Raw genomic sequence first — 22,262 nt, 5'->3', positions numbered from 1 at the left:
AGGCCGTGCTTGCTGTCGAGGGATCCGACGACACCGGCGCCACCAAGAAGGCCAAGGCAGAGGACCCCGGCAAGGAGATTGCCGGGTGCGCCACCTGCCGGGCCTTGGTGGCCGCCGACAAGCCAGGAGGCTTATTGCAAGATCCACCGCACCAAGGGCCACGACCTCCAGAACTGCCGACAGGTCGAGCTGCTTGCCGAAAAGCAAAAGGCCGAGTATGAGAGGCGGGACAAGGAGAAGGGTCAGGATGGTGCCGAAGGATCCGGCAAGAAGCATGGCGGGCAAGGAGGTCGCCACGGCAAGGATAACCAGCAAGAGAGCCCCGCTCGGGGCCGCGACAAGAAGCAGGAAGACGATGATCATGACGAGGACGACGATTCCGGCAAGCAAGAGTTTCAGAAGGCGCGTGAGATTACAACAGCAGAGCCATCGTTCGACGCTCAGAAGCCACTGAAGTGGTCCAGCACGCCCCTCATCTTTGACGTCGAGGACCACCCTGACCGCACAACTGCGGTCGGGTGTTTGCCGTTGTTGGTCTCGCCAACGATACGCAACCTCAAGGTGAACAAGATGCTGGTTAACGGCGGGGCCGGCCTGAACTTGATCTCGCCCGTCGTGATCAAAAGGCTGCAAATTCCTGATGGATACCTCGAGGAAACGGGTACGTTTCAAGGGGTCAACCCGGGAAGGAGCCAGCCGAAGGGGAAGGTCACATTGCCCGTGACGTTTGGAGGTGAGTTGAATTATAGGACGGAGAGGATCGTCTTCGATGTAGCCGAGATCCCCTTGCCCTACAACAGGATCCTCGGCCGCCCGGCACTAGCCAAGTTCATGGTGGCGTCGCACTACGCCTACAACACGCTGAAGATGCCTGGGCCGATGACCATCATCACCGTACCCTCCGACAAGAAGGACGCGCTGATCTGCGCTGACCAACTCTATCGAGAAGCAGTTGCAGCAGCTGCCGCCAAAGGCACTCGCTCCTGCCGTTGAAGCCCCGGGAGGGAAGAAGAAGACCGGCAAGACCTCTCGCACCTACTCTGGCAAGCGCACCTCTTTGGAGTGTTGTGCTACCATTGAGGACGTGCCCGAGAGCTCCACGGGCAAGAGCAAGAAATCCAGAGCTGCACCACCAGAGACCAAGAGGGTGTCCGCCAAGGAGGATGGCACGGGAGGGGCTTTCACCATAAGCTCCACCCTCGACAGCAAATAGGAAAGCGCGCTCGTCACTTTCCTGCGGGCGAATGTCGATGTGTTTGCGTGGCAAGCATCCGACATCCCCGGCGTTCCTAGTGAAGTGATTGTGCACCACCTTGCTGTATGTCCCCATGCGCGACCCGTCAAGCAGAAGGTCAGGAAGCAAGCTTTGGAATGACAGGAGTTCATCACAGAGGAGATCAGGAAATTGGAAGCAGCGGGTTTGGTGAAAGGGGTGCTCCATCCGACGTGGTTGGCCAATCCGATGGTGGTGCGCAAGGCAAATGGGAAGTGGAGGCTGTGTATTGACTACACAGATATTAATAAGGCTTGTCCTAAGGACCTCTTCCCGTTGCCGCGCATCGACTAGATTGTTGACTCCACGGCCGGGTGTGATCTGTTGTCATTCCTCGACGCCTACTCGGGCTACCACCAGATCTTCATGACAAGAGAAGATGAAGAGAAGACATCATTTATCACCCCATGTGGTACGTATTGCTTTTTATGAATGCCTTTCGGGTTGAAGAGTGCTGGCTCGACATTCGCAAGGGCGGTCCAGATTGGTTTTGAGCCCCAGCTACATAGAAATATGGAAGCTTATATGGATGACATAGTGGTCAAAACCAAGGACAAGGTGACCCTTGTACAAGACTTAGAAGAGACGTTTGCCAACCTACGCAAGATCAACCTCAAGCTGAACCCTGAGAAGTATGTCTTTGGCGTTCCATCTGGAAAACTTCTCGGGTTCTTTGTGTCACAGCGTGGGATCGAGGCAAACCCGGACAAGATCAAGGCTATTGATAGATTGAGGCACCCAAGCGGATCAAGGATGTGCGCCGGCTTACTGGCTGCGTTGCCGCCATGAGCAAATTCATCTCCAAGTCCGCTGAGCGTGCCCTCCCTTTTTCAAAATCTTGAAGAAGGCAGGCCCAATGGACCCCAGAGGCCGAGGCAGCGTTGCAGGATCTGAAGAAATACCTTTACTCTACGCCAATACTGGTTGCCCCTAAACCACAAGAGCCGTTGCTGCTGTATCTGGCGGCAACGAATCAAGTGGTCAGCGCCGCACTAGTGGCACAGAGGGAGGTCGATGAAGAGGTAGAGGCAACGGTAGGACCGGCGGATGGCAAGTCAGAGATTCCCCCAGCAGGGCCTGGTGCCGGCAAGGCAAGGCCCCCGGCAGAGTCTGACGCCATCGGGACAGGGCCCGCGCAGCCAAGTGAAGTGGTGCAGAAGAAGAAGATGATGCAGCACCTAGTTTACTTTGTCAGCTCCCTCTTGCAGGGGCTAGGTCAAGGTACTCCGGTGTGCAGAAATTGCTCTTCAACCTCGTTATGGCCTCGAGGAAGCTGCGTCATTACTTCCAAGCCCATGAGATCACTGTCATCACCCGCCTCCCGTTGCAACGGATACTGCACAACCCAGACGCAACCGGAAGAATTGTGGAGTGGGCCTTGGAGTTATCAAGCTTTGGGTTGAAGTTTGAAAGTACTTCGACAATCCAGAGTAGAGTCTTGGCAGAGTTCATTGCAGAATGGACCTCAATGCCGGACGAAGAAATCCAGGAGACCGCTCGCCCCGGCAATGAAGCAAGTTGCGACTGGATCATGTACTTTGATGGGGCTTTCTCGCTGCATGGCACCGGTGCCGGTGTGCTGCTTGTCGCACCCACCGGAGAGCACCTCAAGTATGTGATCCAGATGCACTTCCCCAGGGAAATGTCCACAAACAACACCGCTGAGTATGAGGGGCTGCTTGCCGGTCTCAGGATCACGGCAGACCTCGGGGTGAAGAAGCTCATCGTCAGGGGTGATTCACAGCTTGACATCAGACAAGTCAACAAAGATTATTAGAGTCCGATGATGGAGGCCTACGTAGATGAGGTGAGGAAGGTGGAGGAGCACTTCGACGGTATACAAGCGGAGCACGTTCCCCGAGCGGAGAACGACATCGCTGACTACCTGTCAAAGCGCGCAACATTCAAGCTACCTGTGGAACCAGGTACCTTTTTGCTTCGGTTAACTCAACCATCCGTCGAACCATCAACGGAGCAGAACAAGCGGAGGAAATCAGGCCCCGTCAAGTACTTTCCAGCTGAGCCCCTAGGGGCTGCCGACAAGGGTGTTGCCGCGGATTCTGAGCCTGCCAAGGGGCAGCTGGCCCCGGCAGGGCGCCAAGCCTTGGCCGTAGAGACGGCTGCCCCCATGGCGGAAGAGATGCCTTTGCCGTCGAGCCCCAGGCTCCGGCATGGGCGCAACATACCGTCCATTTCCTCCAGACAGGGGAACTTCCCGAGGAGCAGGAAGAAGCGGAAAAAGTAGCCCGTCGGTTCGCCTTGTACCAGTTCGTCGATGACGTCCTATACAGAAAAAGACCGAATGATGTGAAATTGAAGTGCATCCCCCGGGAGGAAGGACTGGAGCTATTGGCAGAGATACTGTCACGCCCAATATGCGATACTATCCTAAAGAGACTCGAAGGTCCCACCAAGGATAGAACCGCATATTGACACGCTTTTGCAAGGTGGATATCATTACATCAACATTACATAATAGTTGGGGATACATACAAGAGGCATACAATGCCACATGAATACAACAACATCATACATAAGAGCAACATCCGACCACGGATGAAACACAACAGAAACTCAAATGACATCCACCCTACTAGTCCAGGCTGCCGACCTGGAACCTATCCCCTGATTGAAGAAGAAGCAGAAGAAGAAAACTCCAAAACAAGCAACATCGCTCTCGCGTCATGATCATCGCATAACCTGTACCTGCAACTGGTGTTGTAGTAATCTGTGAGCCACGAGGACTCAGCAATCCCATAACCATGGGTATCAAGACTAGCAAAGCTTAATGGGTAAGGAAAGGATAGGTGGTGAGGTTGCAGCAGCGACTAAGCATGTATGGTGGCTAACATACACAAATAAGAGCGAGAAGAGAGGCAACGGAACGGTCGTGAAACTAGCAATGATCAAGAAGTGATCCTGAACTCCTACTTACGTCAAACATAACCCAGAAACCATGTTCACTTCCCGGACTCTGCCGAAAAGAGACCATCACGGTTACACACGCGGTTGATGCTTTTAATTTAAGTCAAGTGTCAAGTTATCTACAATCGGACATTAAGAAATTCCCATCTGCCACATAACCGTGGGCACGACTTTCGAAAGATAATACCCTGCAGGGGTGTCCCAACTTAGCCCATTATAAGCCCTCACGGTCAACGAAGGATATTCCTTCTCCCGGGAAGACCCGATCAGTCTCGGAATCCCGGTTTACAAGACATTTCGACAATGGTAAAAGAAGACCAGCAAAGCCGCCCGATGTGTCGACAATCCCGATAGGAGCTGCACATATCTCGTTCTCAAGGCAACACCGGATGAGACTAGCTACGAGTAAAACCAGCCCTCATGTTTCCCCGAGGTGGCCCCGCAGGCAGCTCGGTTCGGACCAACACTTAGAGAAGCACTGGGCCGGGGGGGTTAAATAAAGATGACCGTCGGGAGAGCGACTCCCTAGGGAAAAGAAATAGGTGATAGGCAAATGGTAAAACCAAGGTTGGGCCTTGCTGGAGGAGTTTTATTCAAAGCGAACTGTCAAGTGGGTCCCATACATCACCCAACCGCGTAAGGGGCGCAAAATCAAGGAACATAACACCAGTATGACAGAAACTAGGGCGGCAAGAGTGGAACAAAACGCCAGGCACAAGGCCGAGCCTTCCACCCTTTGCCAAGTATATAGATGCATTAATTAAATAAGAGAATATTGTGATATCCCAACAAAGTTCATGATGTCCATGTTCCAACATGGAACAAACTTCTTCATCTTCACCTGCAACTAGCAATGCTATAAGAGGGGCTGAGCAAAAGTGGTAACATAGCCAAACAAAGATTTCTAGGAAGGGTGAAAAAGGTTAGAGGCTGACATGGCAATTTGGGAGGCTTGAAGAGCAAGTGATAGGTAGCGCAGCATAGCGATAGAACGAAGCAACTAGCATAGCAATGATAGTAGTGAGATCCAGGGTAACGGTCATCTTGCCTGAAATCCTGCTAGGAAGAAGAACGAGTCCATGAAGAAGATGAAGCCACGAAGACGAACCAAGCATAGACGAACGAATCCTCACGATCGCAACGAAACGGGAACTATCGAGAAGAAGCACACAACATGGTAAACACACCACACTGAACAAGGCATGATACTCAACCAAGTATGATGCATGACAAGGCTACATGCAGCTACTCATGGAAAGAGATGATGCATACAAGAGTAACACATCAAAGCAAGTTTAAATGAGGTCGGAAACAACATATAACAAATCCGGTAAGTCCTCATATGCAAATTTCGAAATTGGTCCAGAACTGAATAACCTTATGCTCAAGTTGTTAAACAGAAAGTTCAGATGCACCAAGATGATCTACACAAAATTCTAGTCAAGTTACATATAAAGTTCATTTAATTCGGAGCTACGGTCTAGAAGATATGAGCAAAACAAGTTAAACATGGCATTGATGCAAAATGCATTCAAATATCAAGCAAACACACTCAAAACAAGGATGCAACAAGGTAACATGAAACTACATGCAAAACTAAGCAAGTTTCATATAGAGCATGCTCAAAACGGAGCATCGGTGCAACACATACACTCCAAACAAGATATAACAACAATCTGCCCAAAACAGCAACTAGGCATCTTGCAAGCATCATGAAAATATGCTACAGCATCCCAACATGATAACAAAAGGCATGGGCATGATTTACAGGTAAAACATGACAAAACATGAACACTGAGTTATCTCCAAAAATCACAAGAACATGCTCAAAAGGACATTGCAAGATTGCAAATAATAACAGTTCACAGACTTTAGCAGAAAATCAGTGGACATGGCAGAAATAACATCAGGTTGCTAAATTTAGAGCTAGCAAACAACATGCTACAGGAACATATCATGGCAAACAAAGGCATGGAATGAATCTACTAATTGCATAGAACAAAAGTCCCTTACTGATAACGAGCCAAAAAGGCACAGAAGATATGATGGCACCCATGTAAACATAGCAAGTTTCATAAACAGATTCAGACTTGGCAGAAAAACTGAGCATGGCATAAACAGAATTATGGAGGCATCTTTGCGAGCTCAAATCACTCATCGCAAAACATTTAATGGCATGTTAAGGCATCCAACAGTAATATGGCATAATTATGAAGCTAAGCATGGCAAGGGCAAGTTCATAGGGTACATGGATCACTAGCAAAACACATGGCAAAACTGAACTTAATGTTAACAGGCTGACAGCAACATTATTTAGCAAGTTTGAAGCAAGATAACAACAAGTTATGGCAGGCTATAAATGCAATCAAGGGCATGGATGGATAGAGCATAACATTTATAACAACACACCCTTAGTGAACATCTCCAGATTATGCATAGAATGACTAGTAGCAGCAGGTTTATAGGGCATCACAAAGTTACTGCTACAGACGGCAGAAATTACTGTCACAGAAATCAGCAACATCACGGAGGCTACTTTGCATGCTTGTGCTAGTCACCATATATATCACAAAAATATAATACAAGCACCTATTTAAGATGGCATGATGTAGATCAAAACACATGTAGGCATCAAGCTCATAGGATGAACACACAAAATGCAATGAAAAAGACAAATCATCAAGTTCTGTTAACAGACAGCAGATAACATCGTATAGCACTCTTGTAACGATGATTTGGGCATCAAGATGAACTAAAACAATCATGGAACAATGGAACAAAATGAAGAGCATCTCATTATGAACATTTTGATATATTATATGCATGAAACAGAGCAGCACACATGAAGTTATGGCATGATGAACAAGGGCACACAATATGGCAGATCTGGGGACTTGGTGGAAATATACCCTCGCGAAAAGTCAACCCGGGAAGGAGGCGTGCGGGACGAGGAGATCCGGGCGCGGTGGAGGCGTTTGGTTGGCGGGGTTGGTGGATCTCATCCCACTCCTCGGATTCGGCGACGAGGAACTCCGGTGAGCTCCTCCGGCGAGGGGTCGCCGGTGGCGAGCTTGAGGCAACGGAGGAGGTTGGATCCGGGGTCTCCTTCCCCGGATCTGGCCGGATCTGGGCTGGGGAGGCGAGGGGCGGCGAGCTCGGGCGGCTCGGGGCGGCGCCGGCCGGCAAGGAACCACGGCGGGAGGCGGCGGCGCACGGGAGGCAGGGCCGAAGTGGAGGGGCGGCGCGGGGCGCTGTCCGGTCGGAGGCGAGGCGCGGCCGGGCGGCGGAGGTCGGTCGGGAGGAGGCGGCAACGGCGGAGGATGGCGCGGGGACGCGGCGGCGCCGGAGCGGGCGCGGGGGCGGCGGCCGGCGGCGAATCGGCGGCGGGGCGCGGACGAGCGGGCGGCGGAGCGGACGCGCGGGCTCGGGGGGCCCGTCCCGGGCCTGGCGGGCCGGCGGTGCGGGGGCGGTGGGTGCGCCACGTGGCAGCGCCGGATTCGTCGAGGTGGGCGGCTGGACATGTCCGGCGGCGCGAAGAGAAGGGGGCTAGGGTTTGGACTGCGAGAAATTTCGGGGAGGGCACGTATATATAGGTAGAGGGAGCTAGGAGAGTCCAAATGGGGTGCGGTTTTCGCCCACACGATCGTGATCGAACGACCGAGAGCATGGAGGGGGCTAGGATGGGCTAGTGGGCTGATTTGGAGGGGTGTTGGGCTGCACAAAATAAGGGGGTTTCGGGCTACGCGGTTAACCGTTGGGGCATCAAACGACCTCCAAATGGAACGAAATTTGACGGGCGGTCTACCGGTGATATACCAAGGCCACTCGGCAAATCTCGGCCCATTCCGAGAACGTTTTTCTCCCGCTCACGAAACAAGGTCTGAGAGGGGCGACGGGCGCGCGCGAGAGTGTCTGGGCTCAGAACGGACAACGGAGAGAACCGGGGAAACCCGAACGGATGCAAGTTTTGAAAAACATGCAGATGAAATGCAGATGATGACATGGCAAAATGCAACACGCAAGCAAATGACATGGCAACGACGGCGAATAACTGGAAGACACCTGGCGCATCGGATCCGGGGTGTTACAGATACATGGAGGCATATGTGGCTCCCACATAGGGTCGAGGGCCCTTGCCGGCAAGACATTCCGGCAAGGTTTTTTCTGGCCCACCGCCCTCTAGGAGGCGACGACACTAGTAACCAGGTGTGAAGCGTGCCAGTTCCATTCGAAGAAGCTTCATCAACCAGCTCAAGCCCTTCAAACAATCCCTCTCTCCTGGCCGTTTTCGGTCTGGGGGCTCGACATACTGGGCCCTTTCCCTCACGCTGTCGGGGGCTTTGAGTACTTGTACGTTGCAATCGACAAGTTCACAAAGTGGCTGGAGGTGGATGCAGTGAGGAAGGTTACAACACAGTCAGCCGTCAAGTTCTTCAAGGGGCTAGTCTGCCGTTTTGGTGTACCAAATAGAGTCATCACCGACAACGGCACACGGTTCACAAGCCACACCTTCATGCAATACATCCAAGACCTCGGCAGCAAGGTCTGTTTTACTTCCGTGGCACACCCACGGAGCAACGGCCAGGCGGAGAGGGCAAATGCTGAAGTGTTGCGAGGCCTGAGAACGAAGACTTTTGACAGGCCGCACAAGAGTGGAAGGCGCTGGATTGATGAGTTGTCGGCGGTTCTTTGGTCGATCAGGACGACGCCAAATCGAGCCACCGGCCAGACACCCTTTGCCCTAGTATATGGGGCAGAAGCAGTTCTCCCCACGGAACTCATATACGGGTCACCTCGAGTGCTCGCTTATGACAAGCTTGAGCAAGAACAATTGCACCAAGATGACGCAACGCTCCTTGAGGAAGATCGCCTTCGGGCGGCTGTGAGAGCAGCACACTACCAGCAAGCCTTGCGCCACTACCACAGCCGCAAGGTTCATGCCGGAAGCTTTGAGGAAGGCGACCTTGTTCTTCGGCGCGTTCAGTCGGCCAAGAATTCCAACAAGTTGACGCCAAAGTGGGAAGGCCCTTATCGGGTAATATGAGTCACCAGGCCCGGCGCAGTCCGCCTGGAGACCGAAGATGCTGTCCCAGTGAGCAATTCCTGGAACATCGAACATCTTCGCAAGTTTTACCCATAAGGCGCGGTTGCCGGGCCTCCCGGCAAACCATCTTTTGTACAAGCCTTGCCGGCAAGGCATGTAACCCTCTGTACAAAGACAGGCGCAGACCCTGAGCATAAATAAACGAAGCGCTGGCGCCCTAAGTTATAGCATGCATGCTAGGTTAAGTCTCTCCCTCGGTTAGGGTTGATAGTGCTTAGCGGCGACTAACCCCTAGCCTAGAGGTCGAGTGTGCGTCTTTCTGTTCTCTTTGGTTCGCAGGGCACGTGGACACTTTAGCTGAGCCGCTTGGGAAAAAGAGAAGAACCGGCGCTCCGGCCCCGGCAGGCCAAGACTGCCGGGGGCTGAAGATACAAGGATCCAACCACGGCAAGCCAAGGTTGCTGGAGGCTGCGGATTCAGATAAGTCTTTTATCCCCCCTGTTATGCATTTCCGTATGGAACCGGGACATATGCAACCTCGTTTATATTCTTAAAACCACCGTGCTCCCCCTTTCCAGTACCCAAGAGCTACCTCCTGGGTCGGAATTTGGTCGTAGTCGCAGTGTCAAGGAAATGAACGAGGGGCCTAACTCTACTTCGCCCCTGCCTCCGCCAAGAGCGCGAGAATGGTCGACTGAAGTGGGGAGACGGCAAGGCCTGTTGCCGGGCGACAATGTTTATCTTAAAAGTAACAAGGATCCATCCTTGGCATGGGCCTCGCTCACGCACAAAGAACCCGACAAACACCCTTTTTCATTAAAAAATCCCATACCGGTACAGTTCATACGGAATTAAAAACATGAGCAAGGGGATTACAAGTCTTAAAATTAACAAGTGCCCGTGGGCTTACAAACTAAAAAGAGATAAGGTGCCCGTAATCCTTTTCTTGTCCCTCTCCTCAGAAGGTGGAACAAGGCACCAGGGGGGCAAAAAGAGCGCCTAGGCAAGGTACGAGGAGCAGAAGGCACCAAGAGAACATCTTGGTGCCGGGAAAGGACCTGGAAGACGAGGCAGCGGGCCGGTAATACGCGACGAAGGCGTGGGTGCCCGCGTACTCTGACTTGACGGCCACCACCCGCCTTCTTCTCCTTCTCCGGCCCTCCTACGCCATCCACCCAAGGAGACGACGGGGAGCGCCCCGATGGAGAGCTTGGCGAGGATGGCCCTCAGCAGCGCGCGGGCCGAGGGAGGAGCGGCGCGGTCAGTCAAAGTCGGAGTTGGCATCCTGCCGCTCGACTCCCTCGTCGTCATTGTCGCTGTCCTCCTCGTCACTTCTGCTCGAGGAGGAATCTTCATCTCGGAGGAGCTCTCCATGCAGCACTTCAGGCAAGTTCCAAGATCTCCAAAGACCTTGACGGCGAATAGGCCGCCCTCCATTAACTTGAAGTAGAGGACGAGCCCCGCTGTCAGGCTATGGATGCGAGTGAACGTCTTCCATCCACGACAGAGGTACATGACGTGAGGAGCGAGGAAGTCGACGTCGACCCACGTGCCGCCGTTCCCGCAGCCCCTCATGTGCAGCCTGAGGGTCTGGGGCGGATCGAGCTCCATCTCCAGAGCAAAAGGGGTGGGGAGGCGGAGATGACGACGCGGTGGCCGGCGCGGCCTGATGAAGAACTCGCAGGGCTGGTCCCCGACGTGGCCCTCCATTGCGGGAGGCATCGCTGGCGGGGGAACGGCCACCGCACCGCCTCGGCTCCCTCTCCCCCGACCGCCGCGGCGACCTCGGCCTCGCCCCCTCCCCCTTCCTCTCGTAGCCAGCTCCGCCGCCGCAGGCTCCCGAGAAGGGGGAACGCGCTGTCGAGCGGCGACCCTCGTCGCCACCGTCGAAGGCCCAGCACCCCCTCTCGCCATGGCGGGTGGAAGAAAGGAGCGAAGGAGGAAGAGGATGGATGCAGAGAGAATGTGTGATGACACCACCTCCCCCTCCTTATAAAGGGACGGGGTCGAGGCTCGGCCGCCCCATTTAGCCAATCTAGCCATCGGAGGCGCTGGGAATCAGGACCGACCCGCTGCCCCAATCAGCGACGACCCGGTTTCCCGCCCCCACCCCTGCCACCTGCATGGAGGACTTGTGGCGAGCAAGAAGAATCGAGGGGACGGGTGAGGCGACCGTTCCCCGCCCCGTGATCGTGGGGCGTGGGCGCCTTGAAGACTGCGACCCAAGTCCGCACAATAAATGAGTCGCGCCTCCACGCCTCCCTCTTTTTATGGGGAAGGCGCGAGCCGCCTCTTTACTATGACGTTACGCATGCGTGCGGGAACCGCCCCACGCATGACCCCCACGTCACACACGACCCTCCACGTCACACGTTCAACGCGGGTCGTGGGGAAGCGCAGCAAACGAAAAAGTACTACGGTAAAATCCCGCCCCGACTGCCCGCACACTGTTTTGGGCCTGGCCCAACAACGTGTTGCGTTTATGTGTGCCCCTGGCCCGGGGGCTACTGTCGGTGTACAAAAGTAGGGGCGCTCCTTTTTACCCCTTTACTTGTGCACGGACAGTCGGGGCCGCGCCCACGGCCAAACTAAGCAGGGCAGGGGAGGGAACCCGGAGAGAAGCCAAAGGCACAAGACGATCAGAGGCAACGCCAAGACCAAAAAACACAAAGAGCAAAGGGGGCAAGGTGGACTCCCCCGGCAAGACACTTGCCGGGGCGGCCTCCGCGGCCCCGGCAAGAGCCTTGCCGGGGCAACTTGCCCAAACACCAATAGAGCGAGCCACCATTGAGCCCACAGGTTCCAACCCAATCAACTACATTGGGACCAGGGCTCGGGAGGCGCCTCCGTGGTGGCGTGCAGATCTTTGTCAAGATCATAAACACACAAGATTAGATCAGGATCAGAAGATGACGACCCTCGGCGAAATCCTCGCCAAGGAAACCCACAAGACCCCCGGCAAGCGTCTTGCCGGGGACGACTGCGGCACCACCGCAAGACCCTTGCCGGGCCCCCCGGCAAGGCCCTTGCCGAGGACGTCAGCGGGGCCACTGCCAGGCCTGCACCAACCAAGACTCCGCCACCGTTCGCATGCAGCTGCCAGCCCAACTAGCTGGGCAGGCACTTGCGTGGCAACATGTAGCTTCGAGGCCAAATTAGCAAGCACCTGCGTGGTGGCATGCAGATCTTCGTGAAGACCCTACCACCGCGCCACCTCAGCTGCCTGCCTGCCTACATGGCGCTGCATGCATCACTGGCCTGGGCGCGTGTCGAAGCGAGGCGAAGTGGCGACGGACGGGACGGGCCTCGTTCCCGTCCCCGATAAACCTAATGGACACCTAAGTAGCGCATTTAATGCACTTTGTCCCATAATGCCGTGCGAGAAGCTCGCGCACTGTAGGCCTTTCCACCTCCTGTGTGCCACTGTGGCAACCCCTTTTCCCTATATAAGGAGGCCCGAGGCGACCAGGAGTGGGATTCGGCTTTTTGGAACTACACAACCACCATAGCTAGTTCGAAAGCTCAAGAACACTCAATACATCCACAAAGCAGGACTAGGGTTTTACGCATCCTCTTGGCCCGAACCTGGGTAAACAACCCGTGTGCTAGCTCCTAAGCCTGCTCTTCTCACGACCCCGCGCCCGCCGACCGTAGAAGGGATCCTAGTGATCCCATAGGTGTCGTTCCCACCGACACGCCTCGATGTCCAGAGGGGCTTCTTGGAGCCACACGGAATCTTCGGCGACGAAACTAAGAGTGCCAAGATGGATCTCATGACGGAGGAACAGTCTGTCGCCGGAAACCATGATGAAGGAGTTCTAAGAATGCAACCTCGCCGGAAGTCGCTTAGATGCCAGCCCCGAGGTGGGCACCAACTGTCGTGGGTACGGATCTAAGAGTAGAGGTGAGGGGTATGTAGGAGAGCGCAGAGCCTAGCTACGGCAAGGTTGTACACTCGGATTTATGAGTTCAGGCCCCTCTCGGAAGAGGTAACGACCCTACGTCTCGGTGCTGCGGGAGCTTTGTTGTATGGAGTGTTGAGTTGCAGGGGGTGCGAACCCTTGTGCAGGAGCGGAGGAGTGGCTTATATAGAGTCCGCTGACCCCTCATCAACCTCCGTTATGCAAGGGTTCAATGAGACAGTAAAGGTGTGATGACCCACAAGTATAGGGGATCAATTGTAGCTCTTTTTGACAAGTAAGAGTGTCGAACCCAACGAGGAGCAGAAGGAAATGACAAGTAGTTTTCAGAAAGGTAGTGTCTGCAAGTGCTGAAATTGTAAGTAGCCAAGTAGTTTGATAGCAAGATAATTTGTAACGAGCAAGTAACAATAGTAGTAACAAAAGTGCAGCAAGGTAGCCCAATCCTTTTGAGGCAAAGGACAGGACAAAACGGTCTCTTATGATAAGCAAAGCATTCTTGAGGGTACACACACTACAAAAAAATACACTTCCGTGATGATACGTGTTTGTCACAGTAGGTCATGTTTTCTGTCATGCATGTATAGCCATGATAAATTTATGACAGAATCAAGATAGTCATACCTGTGCTGTCGTAGAAGTGTTCCATGACATTACCAAAATTATCATCACAGAATTGCCCACTTCCATGACGATAAATCATGCGTCATAGAGGTGCTTTCCTCAAGGGTGACCGACACGTGTCATCCACCGTAACGGAACGCCGTGAAGGTATCGGGTCCGATTTTGGATCCGATAACCTGTTAACAGCCCGGACCAATGGGGATTTTCCACGTGTAAAATACTCATTGGCCGGTGGAAACACGTGTTTGCTCACCGTAGGGACAGGTGTCACTCATCCAATGGGCGAGATGCGCCTATGATACGTTGACACGTGGACAGGCCCAAAAGTGGCCCATAAAGATTAAATGGGCCGGCCCAACTAAAGGCCCACAAGATTTAGCGGGCCATAATGGGCCGGCCCAACTAAAGGCCCACAAGATTTAGTGGGCCATAATGGGCCGGCCCAGCTAAAGGCCCATAAGATTTTGCTGACCATAATGGGCCGGCCCAGCTAATGGCCCAACATTCTCAGTTAAGGCCCATACGACTAGTTTCAAATCGGCCCGTCAACGGCCCGTCCTAAACTTGTCATCATCGCGGCCCATTGTCACTTCTGGCCCGTTAATAGTCCGCTAAGAATTTGGGCTGATTTACGGCCCGGTGTGTTTCCGGCCTGTTAAAGGTCCTGCTTCATTTGGGCCCATTTATAGGCCATTGAAACTTTCGGCCCATAAACGACCATGAAGGATATGGGTCATATTTGGCCATGTCTAACATTCGGCCTGTTAGAGGCCCACTACAGATTTGGGCCACTTTCAGCCTATTGTGACTTTCGGCCTGTTAACGTGGACGAAATCCATGGGCCATATGTGGCCCAATGCCACATCGGGCCCACTAACGGCCCATATAAAAATGACACTAATCAAGCCCGACCGAACTTCTGTCCTGTTAAAGGCCCGTGTAGTAGGTCGGCGCATTTATGGCCCGTCTGAATTTCGGCCTGTGGACGATCCACATTGTAAATGGGCCGACCAGTGGGTTATTTGGCACAATCAGGGCCCAATATTACTTTCGGCCTATTAAAGGCCCATGTTTTTATGGGCTTGAGATATTTACACATGTAAACGGCCTATTATTACTGAGGGCCCAAATTATATTTAGGCCTGTTAAAGGCCCACTATGGGCATAGGCCTACCAGAAAAATATGAAAGCTTATGCTGATTTAGGCCCAGATATTTTTAGTGGGCTACATGAAAATTTCGGCCCAGAATTGTTTTTAGCCCAATTGGAATGGGCCCGACGAATGTTGGCATGTTGGGCTCCTACGAAGTTTTCGGCCGAATACATTACTAAGATAAACCTACACTATACATAAATAGCATCGTAATTACTGCAGCCTTTGGCAGCATCATAAATGCTGTGTCACAACAAAATAAATTCCAACCATACAACAAAAGGCATGTTGGCATAAAGTTTACAGTCCTTGCAGATAAAAGCAGCATCAGATTTATAGAAGCACAGATCAATTGACCTGAGTGCTTATGTTTCAGGCTGTAGAATCTGATGGAGCAGCACGATCTTCCCCTTTTTCCGCCATTGGTCTTGAACAACGAAGAAAATGTCTGATAGTCTGGTTTTAAAACCATTCATATCTTCACGACATTTGTCAACCACTATTTTTGTTTCCGACACAACGTCCATTAGGGATTGGACTTGTGTCTGGAGCACAGATATATCACTCTGTCTAGCCAGAGGATTTTGTTCAGTAGGTGATTTGGACGAGGTTACCTTGACAACCAACCCAGAATTAAGCAGGAAGGTGCTTTTTGCACTGTTAGTGGAGAGATACTGATGCACTGCAGCAAGAGGTGACATTGTGCCTGTGGTAGCCTCGTCACCTTCAGGTAGTTGTGGCTGTTCAAACATTTGTTCCTTAGCTTGCTAAAAGTTTGAACTTGTAGATTAGTGTACCAGATAAGTTACTAATGAGACAAAAACAAACAAAGTAGGTTTCACGTTTATACATAACTTATTTTGGTGAACTACTGTAATACATTAGCATGTATTGTAGTGCCAACTATATAATAAAAGGGATAATTAGATTTATGCCCCTAGTTGTGTCCCACTCGTCTGTTTTACCCCTAATTCCCAAAAGTCACCGGTTTTGTCCAAGTCAGTTTGCTCCTCTTATGCTTTTGCCCTTTGACTGTTTGACCGTCAGTTTGAAAACTTCATAACTAATTCATACTAAATCCAAAAAATGCAAATAAGATACCAAAATGTTTGAAAAAACATCACCTATATGCAAGTGTCATTTTCATTCATGAAAAATGTGTTGGAAGGTGCCCATCCGATTTTTAGGTCTTTTGATACCACCATGAATAGTAAAATCTAAAAAATTCAAAAAATTCAAAAAATAGGACGGCAAAGAACAACAAATGTTCTAAGTGCTTGCCAAGTTTCATCAGGGAATGACATTCGTGGAAGTCGTGGCAAAAAAATAATCTATTTTGGAGTGCTGGTTGTTTTCTTGCCACGACACCAACGAATGTTATTCCCTGATGAAACTTGGCAGGCACTTAAAACATTTGTCATTCTTTGCCACCAAATTTTCTTTTGAATTGTTTGAACTTTTTTAGATTTTACTATTCATGGTGGTAGCATAAGAGCTAAAACTCGGATGGGCACCTTGCAACACTTTTTTCATGAATGAAAATGACACTCACATATAGGTGATGTTTTTTCGAACATTTTGGTATCTTATTTGCATTTTTCTGATTTAGTATGAATTAGTTATGATTTTTTGAAACTGACGGTCAAACGGTCAATGGGCAAAAGCATAAGAAGAGCAAAGTGACTTGGACAGAACCGGTGACTTTTGGGAATTAGGGGTAAAACAGACGAGTGGGGCACAACTAGGGGCATAAATCTAATTATCCCATAATAAAATCACTTTCGAAACATATGTCCATGTAGCATGCCTACTGTATTGTCTATTTCCTCACATTCTTTGACATATATGGATAGAGAGTCATGGTTTAAAGTAGGATGAACATAGTATGCCATCATTCATATCATGGGCAAACAGATATAAAATAAACAGGCTATTCTATCATTGTGTGCGTACGTGAACATTACAACTAGATTACAGATAAAGACCGAAAGAATATTCTTCATCTCTTTTAAACCATGTAAGGTGAAATGATAAGTTAAGAAAACTGTCTATAAAAGTGAACATTGGCTGCAAACCAAGCAGTTAAATGAACACATCACAGTACCAATCAGTTCAAAGGCAGGAGGAGTAAGTACTTACAACAGCGGCCTGAACTGGTGTGCTCATGCCCTTCATCTTGCTGGTGTGGCAATCCTTGAAGATTTGCACTGCATTCGGTTCAGGTTCTTTTTGGTCCGCACGGGTGTTCCTCTGTATTTGGAATAAGTCAATGTAGATACGATAATATGGCACAGAAAAAAGAAGGAAGTAGCAGCTATTTGCAAGAGCCTCGCAGTGCGCAATATAGCTACAAGATCCTGTTGTTTGTTGGAATTTCACTTTAGAACGGTTGGTCTTGTTCTTCAAACAGTTAGCCTAGAAGAAGTTACACTTGTAAGGCACATACATAAATACAAGTTCAATATGTGGTCTGATCAAATACATATACCCTACCTGATACTTTGGATCAGACCAGTGTTTAACAAGGGCTGTCCAGTCTTCATCTGTAATATATTCCACTGCAGATGTTTGGGCGATTTCATTGTTAGCCTTGCCTTCAAAGTGAGATTTTCTAAGGTGGTACCGATACTGTCGCAGAGCAGACTGAAAAACATGAGTGCATGCTTTTTTAGTTGCATCATCTTTCGGATCCAACTTGAACCTCATCTGTTGAGAAAAGAATGTGAGTCTTATTAGGAGGAAGCTAGAAAGTATGGCACAGAGCAAGACAATATTCGAAATTGCGATGAATAACATTACTTACGGATAAATGGTCAAGGAAGGTGTTAAACTGGGTATTGTCTTTCTCATTCCTGTACTGGATCCATGTTGGGAGGATATGTGCATGACAGCTAACGGCAATGGCTGCCTCTGATACTAACTTGGCTGACTCTATAGCATCACGTGGCCTTTTTAAACCTGCCTCAAAATGGATCTCCATTCTTCCTCCTTTAGATTTTGTTAATATGTCAAGCATTATACCTGATGTCTGTTTCCGCTTGCGCTATGGTGCTAGTTCAACAACGAATATGGAATGTGTTAGTGCACATCAAACTGTGAGATTACATATAAAGGAGCATGCAACTGCAACTTGACTCGGTCAGGTACCGTCTTGGTGTTGATGCTCATGAGGTTCGTTTGATCTTGCCAAGTCCTGTTGTGTCAGCAGTGCTTCAAAAGTAGTGTTAGGTGTGAATGCAGCTTGGGAACTGGCCAGTTCCGGAGCAAACGAACGAGTAACTCGCTGAGATGCTGGTACAGTTGAAGCGGATGCTGCAGCTGGTGGAGCAGGTGATACTGTGTTTGTAGATTTAGCCAGTGGACTTGGACCTTCTACCGCACTATAAGTACCAGGAGAATCTCGAGGGCAGATCCTTTTCCGTTTCACCCGACGAGTAACACCATTCCCTACTATATTCTTTTCCTTGCTCCTTTTTGACTTTGCCATGTAAAGGCATACGCACAACACAAAAGAATAAAATCGCTCTTCAAAACTCATTGATGCATGATACAGACAAGCAATACTTTGATGTAAGACAACCGTATGCGGATGGAATATGTAAGAAAAATAGGACGGCGTGACATATTCACAGCTACGATGTGTAAACTAAGCAGAAGGATTTTAAAAAAAGAATTAATGCAAGCTAGACACCATATGAAAGATGCAACCAATATCACTCTGCCTAGTTAAAAGTGTCTTGTCATAAGTGGCATTTCGAAAAATTAGAAGCGGTACAACGTAAAAATCAATGCAAGATGCAACCACTATCAAACTGCCATGTTAAAAGCGTCCAATCATGAGTGACTGATGCGGGATACACAACAGCAGTACTTTGATGTAAGAACATGGTATGATTGATAGATGCAGTGTATTCTAGAGACAGAAAGGCATGTCATATGCACATGTACAACGTATAAACTCAGCAAGTGCAATTTAGTCAAAATAGAAGAAATACAGGCTAGACACACTACAAAATAAAGACACATCCGTGACATTTTCGGCCGAACGAATTTTTTTCTATCATACTTATGACACTTCTATGACAATAATTGTGACAAAACACGGTATCGTCATAGATGTGGTGGGGTCCTACTTCTATGACAAAAAATCATGACAGAAAATGGGCTTTTCGTCCTGGGCGGGCCGGAGACACAGCTGCATGACATTCTTTGGGCCGTCCATGATGGAAAAAACCGTGGTAGAAGCGAGGGCGAGGAAAATATCGGGGTGTTCCCGGTTACGGTGGGTGGTCGGGGCCGAGCGATGCGCGTTTCTCTCGTACACGCACGCGCGTGGGTGCGAGGTGTTGGGCTCTAACTGAACCCGAGCGAGGCGTTGGGCTCTTACTGAACCCGAGCGATTGCACTGTAGGCTACGCGTTACTAAACCCGAGCGATCGATCGATGGCTGTTAACTGAACCCGATCGAGCGATTCCCTCGCTACTGCTGCTAACTGAAGCCGATCGATGCTGCCTCTCGATGAACAGTGAGCGTTGCTGGGGGGGGGGGGTTTGGATGAACAGTTCCCGGTGGGGGTGGATGAACAGGACCCCGTGGTGTTCCCTCTAGATGAACAGGACCCCGATCCATCGAGCCGGTTGGGGCTGGATGAAGAGGACCCCGTGGAGGGCTGGATGAACAGGACCACCCCATGGAGGGCTGGATGAACAGTAGACGGTGGAGGGCTGGATGAACAGTAGCCCGTGGAGGGGTGGTTGAACAGTAGCCAGTGGAGTAGCGCGCGGTGGAGGCTGGATGAACAGGAGCCCGTGGATGAACAGTCGCAGGTGGAGGCTGGAGGTGGTCGATGGTGGATGAACAGTAGCCCGTGGAGGCTGGAGGGGGTCGACGGTGGAGATGAGCAGTATCCCGTGGAGTCCCGTTTTGTGGTACGCCACTCCCCTCCCGATGAACAGGACCCCCGTTTCGATCGTAGCGCTCCAACAAAACTCCATTTTGCGGTACGCCACACCCCTCCCGATCAACAGGACCCCCGTTTCGACCGTAGGAGGTCCATTTACTCCGTTTTGCGGTATGCCAGACCCCTCCCGACGAACAGGATCCCGTTTCGAACGTGGCCAGTCAAACAAAAGGCCGTTTCCTCCGTTCTGCAGTACGTCAGGCCTCGTTTCCATCGGCTATTCCGTCCAAGCCGGTTGGCTCCCACGCGTTCCGTTGCCCCCCGATGAACACGAGCATTCCGTTGCCTCCCCATGAACACGACGACGATGCAGTTTCTCCGTTGCGACCCAACCATGTACACGAGCCCTGGCCGTACGTACGCGCGAGTAGGCGTATGAGACCCCGCCCGTATGTGCGTACGTGGCCGTATTTACTTTCTTGCACCCTGGCCGCTGTACGTACGTGTACATGCTACGTGCGCGCCTCTACTACGACACGTGCGCGCCTCTACATCGACCAGTATGTACGTACAGTTTTGCGACCAGAATGACAACGCTACATACGCTTTGACCAGGTGGGACCCGACTGTCAGGCACTTCCTTGCGTGCGAAGATAGCTGGTGGGTCCCATCAGTCCAGGGGGTGAATCGTTTTTTTGCCAGGACGCACTTCCTTGCATGCGAAGATGTAGCTGGTGGGTCCCAGCAGTCAGGGGGAAACGTTTTTTTCCTGAAATACGGTGGCCCGTTCGGTGGGTCCCCGCTGTAAGGTGGACGAATAATTATTTTGCGCGTAATAAGGAGGCACTTCCTTGCTGCAGCCGTGGACCCAACTGTCAGCCTCTCCATGTACAGTCCACGTCCGATGGAAGCCGTTCCTTGACCACGTTGACCAAGCCGCGCCGAGAGCACCAGGGCGGTGGACGACAGCGAGGCCTAGGAAGGGGACGACGCGGAGCCGGGGAAGACGCTGCAGTGGATGCCCACGCGTAGAGGAGTACGAGGGTTCACTGGTTCGCTGCGGTGTGAGGCTACCGTCGCCGCAGAATAACAGGGGGTGTGGGTGAGTAGAGGGATGGCCTGGCCAGCGGTGGGAAGAGTAGGGAGCGGTGAGGCCTCTGTGGCAGCACAGCCGGCCATGGGAGGCAGGAGCATGCGACACGACCGGCGCTGCTTTGGGCGGCTGGAGCAAGAAGACCAGAGGTTGAAGAAGCACTACGGCTGTTGGATGGACATCGTACGATCACTGGAGCTAGAATCATTCATATTGACTAAGTTGACAAAGCACTCCATCCCCGTCAACTTAGTAGGCCCACAAGTCAGCCTCCCACCAAGGTGGGTCCCAACTAGCAGGGGGAGTATTCATTTTTTTGTGCGTAATAAGGAGGCACTTCCGATGGGTCCGAGCTGACAGCGGGGGGGGGGGGGACGTTTTTTTTGCGCAATACGGTGGCCCATCCGGAAGGTCCCAGCAGTCAGGGGAGAAACATTTTTTTTGCGAAATACGGTGGCCCGTCCGGTGGGTCCCTGCTGTCAGGTGGAGGAATCATTATTTTCTGCGTAATAAGGAGGCACTTCCTTGCTACCATCGTGGACCCAGCTGTTAGCCTCTCCACGTACAGTCCACGTCCGATGGAAACTATTCCTTGACCACGTTGACCACGCCGCGCTGACAGCACCAGGGTGGTGGACAACGGCGAGGCCTAGGAAGGGGACGACGCGAAGCCGGGGAAGACGCGGCAGTGGAAGCCTGTGCAGAGAGGACTACGAGGGTTCACTGGTTCGGCTGCGGTGTGAGGCTGCCGTTGCCGCAGAATAATAGGGGGTGTGGGTGAGTAGAGGGATGGCCTGGCCAGCGGTGGGAGTAGTAGGGGGCGGTGAGGCCTCCGCGGCATCACAGACGGCCACGGGAGGCAGGAGCACGCGGCACGACCGGCGCTGCTTTGGGCGGCTGAAGCAAAAAGACCAGAGGTTGAAGAAGCACTATGGCCATTGGATGGACATCGTACGGTCACTGCAGCTAGAATCGTTTATATTGACTAAGTTGACAAAGCCCTTGGTACGCATCAACTTAGTAGGCCCACAGGTCAGCCTCCGAAACGGTGCGCCCTAGATGTCAGTGGGAGGAATCATTTTTTAGGCGGCTGAAGGAAAAATATCCGAGATTGAAGAAGAAGCACGACATCCGTTGGATGGACATCCAACGGCCACAGCTGTCAGAACCATGTGTGTTGTTGACAAAGCCTTGCATACGCGTCAACTTAGTTTTTTTAGGGGACGCGTCAACTTAGAAGGCCCACAAGTGTGTGGCAGAGAACATATAGCCCATTTGCGATTTGTAGGAATGTACAACCCATTTTTTAATTCTAATGGAATTTACTAC

The sequence above is a fragment of the Triticum aestivum genome, chromosome 2D (assembly GCF_018294505.1).
Source record: "Triticum aestivum cultivar Chinese Spring chromosome 2D, IWGSC CS RefSeq v2.1, whole genome shotgun sequence".
NCBI lineage: Eukaryota > Viridiplantae > Streptophyta > Magnoliopsida > Poales > Poaceae > Triticum > Triticum aestivum.
Note: the sequence above shows the minus strand (reverse complement) of the source record.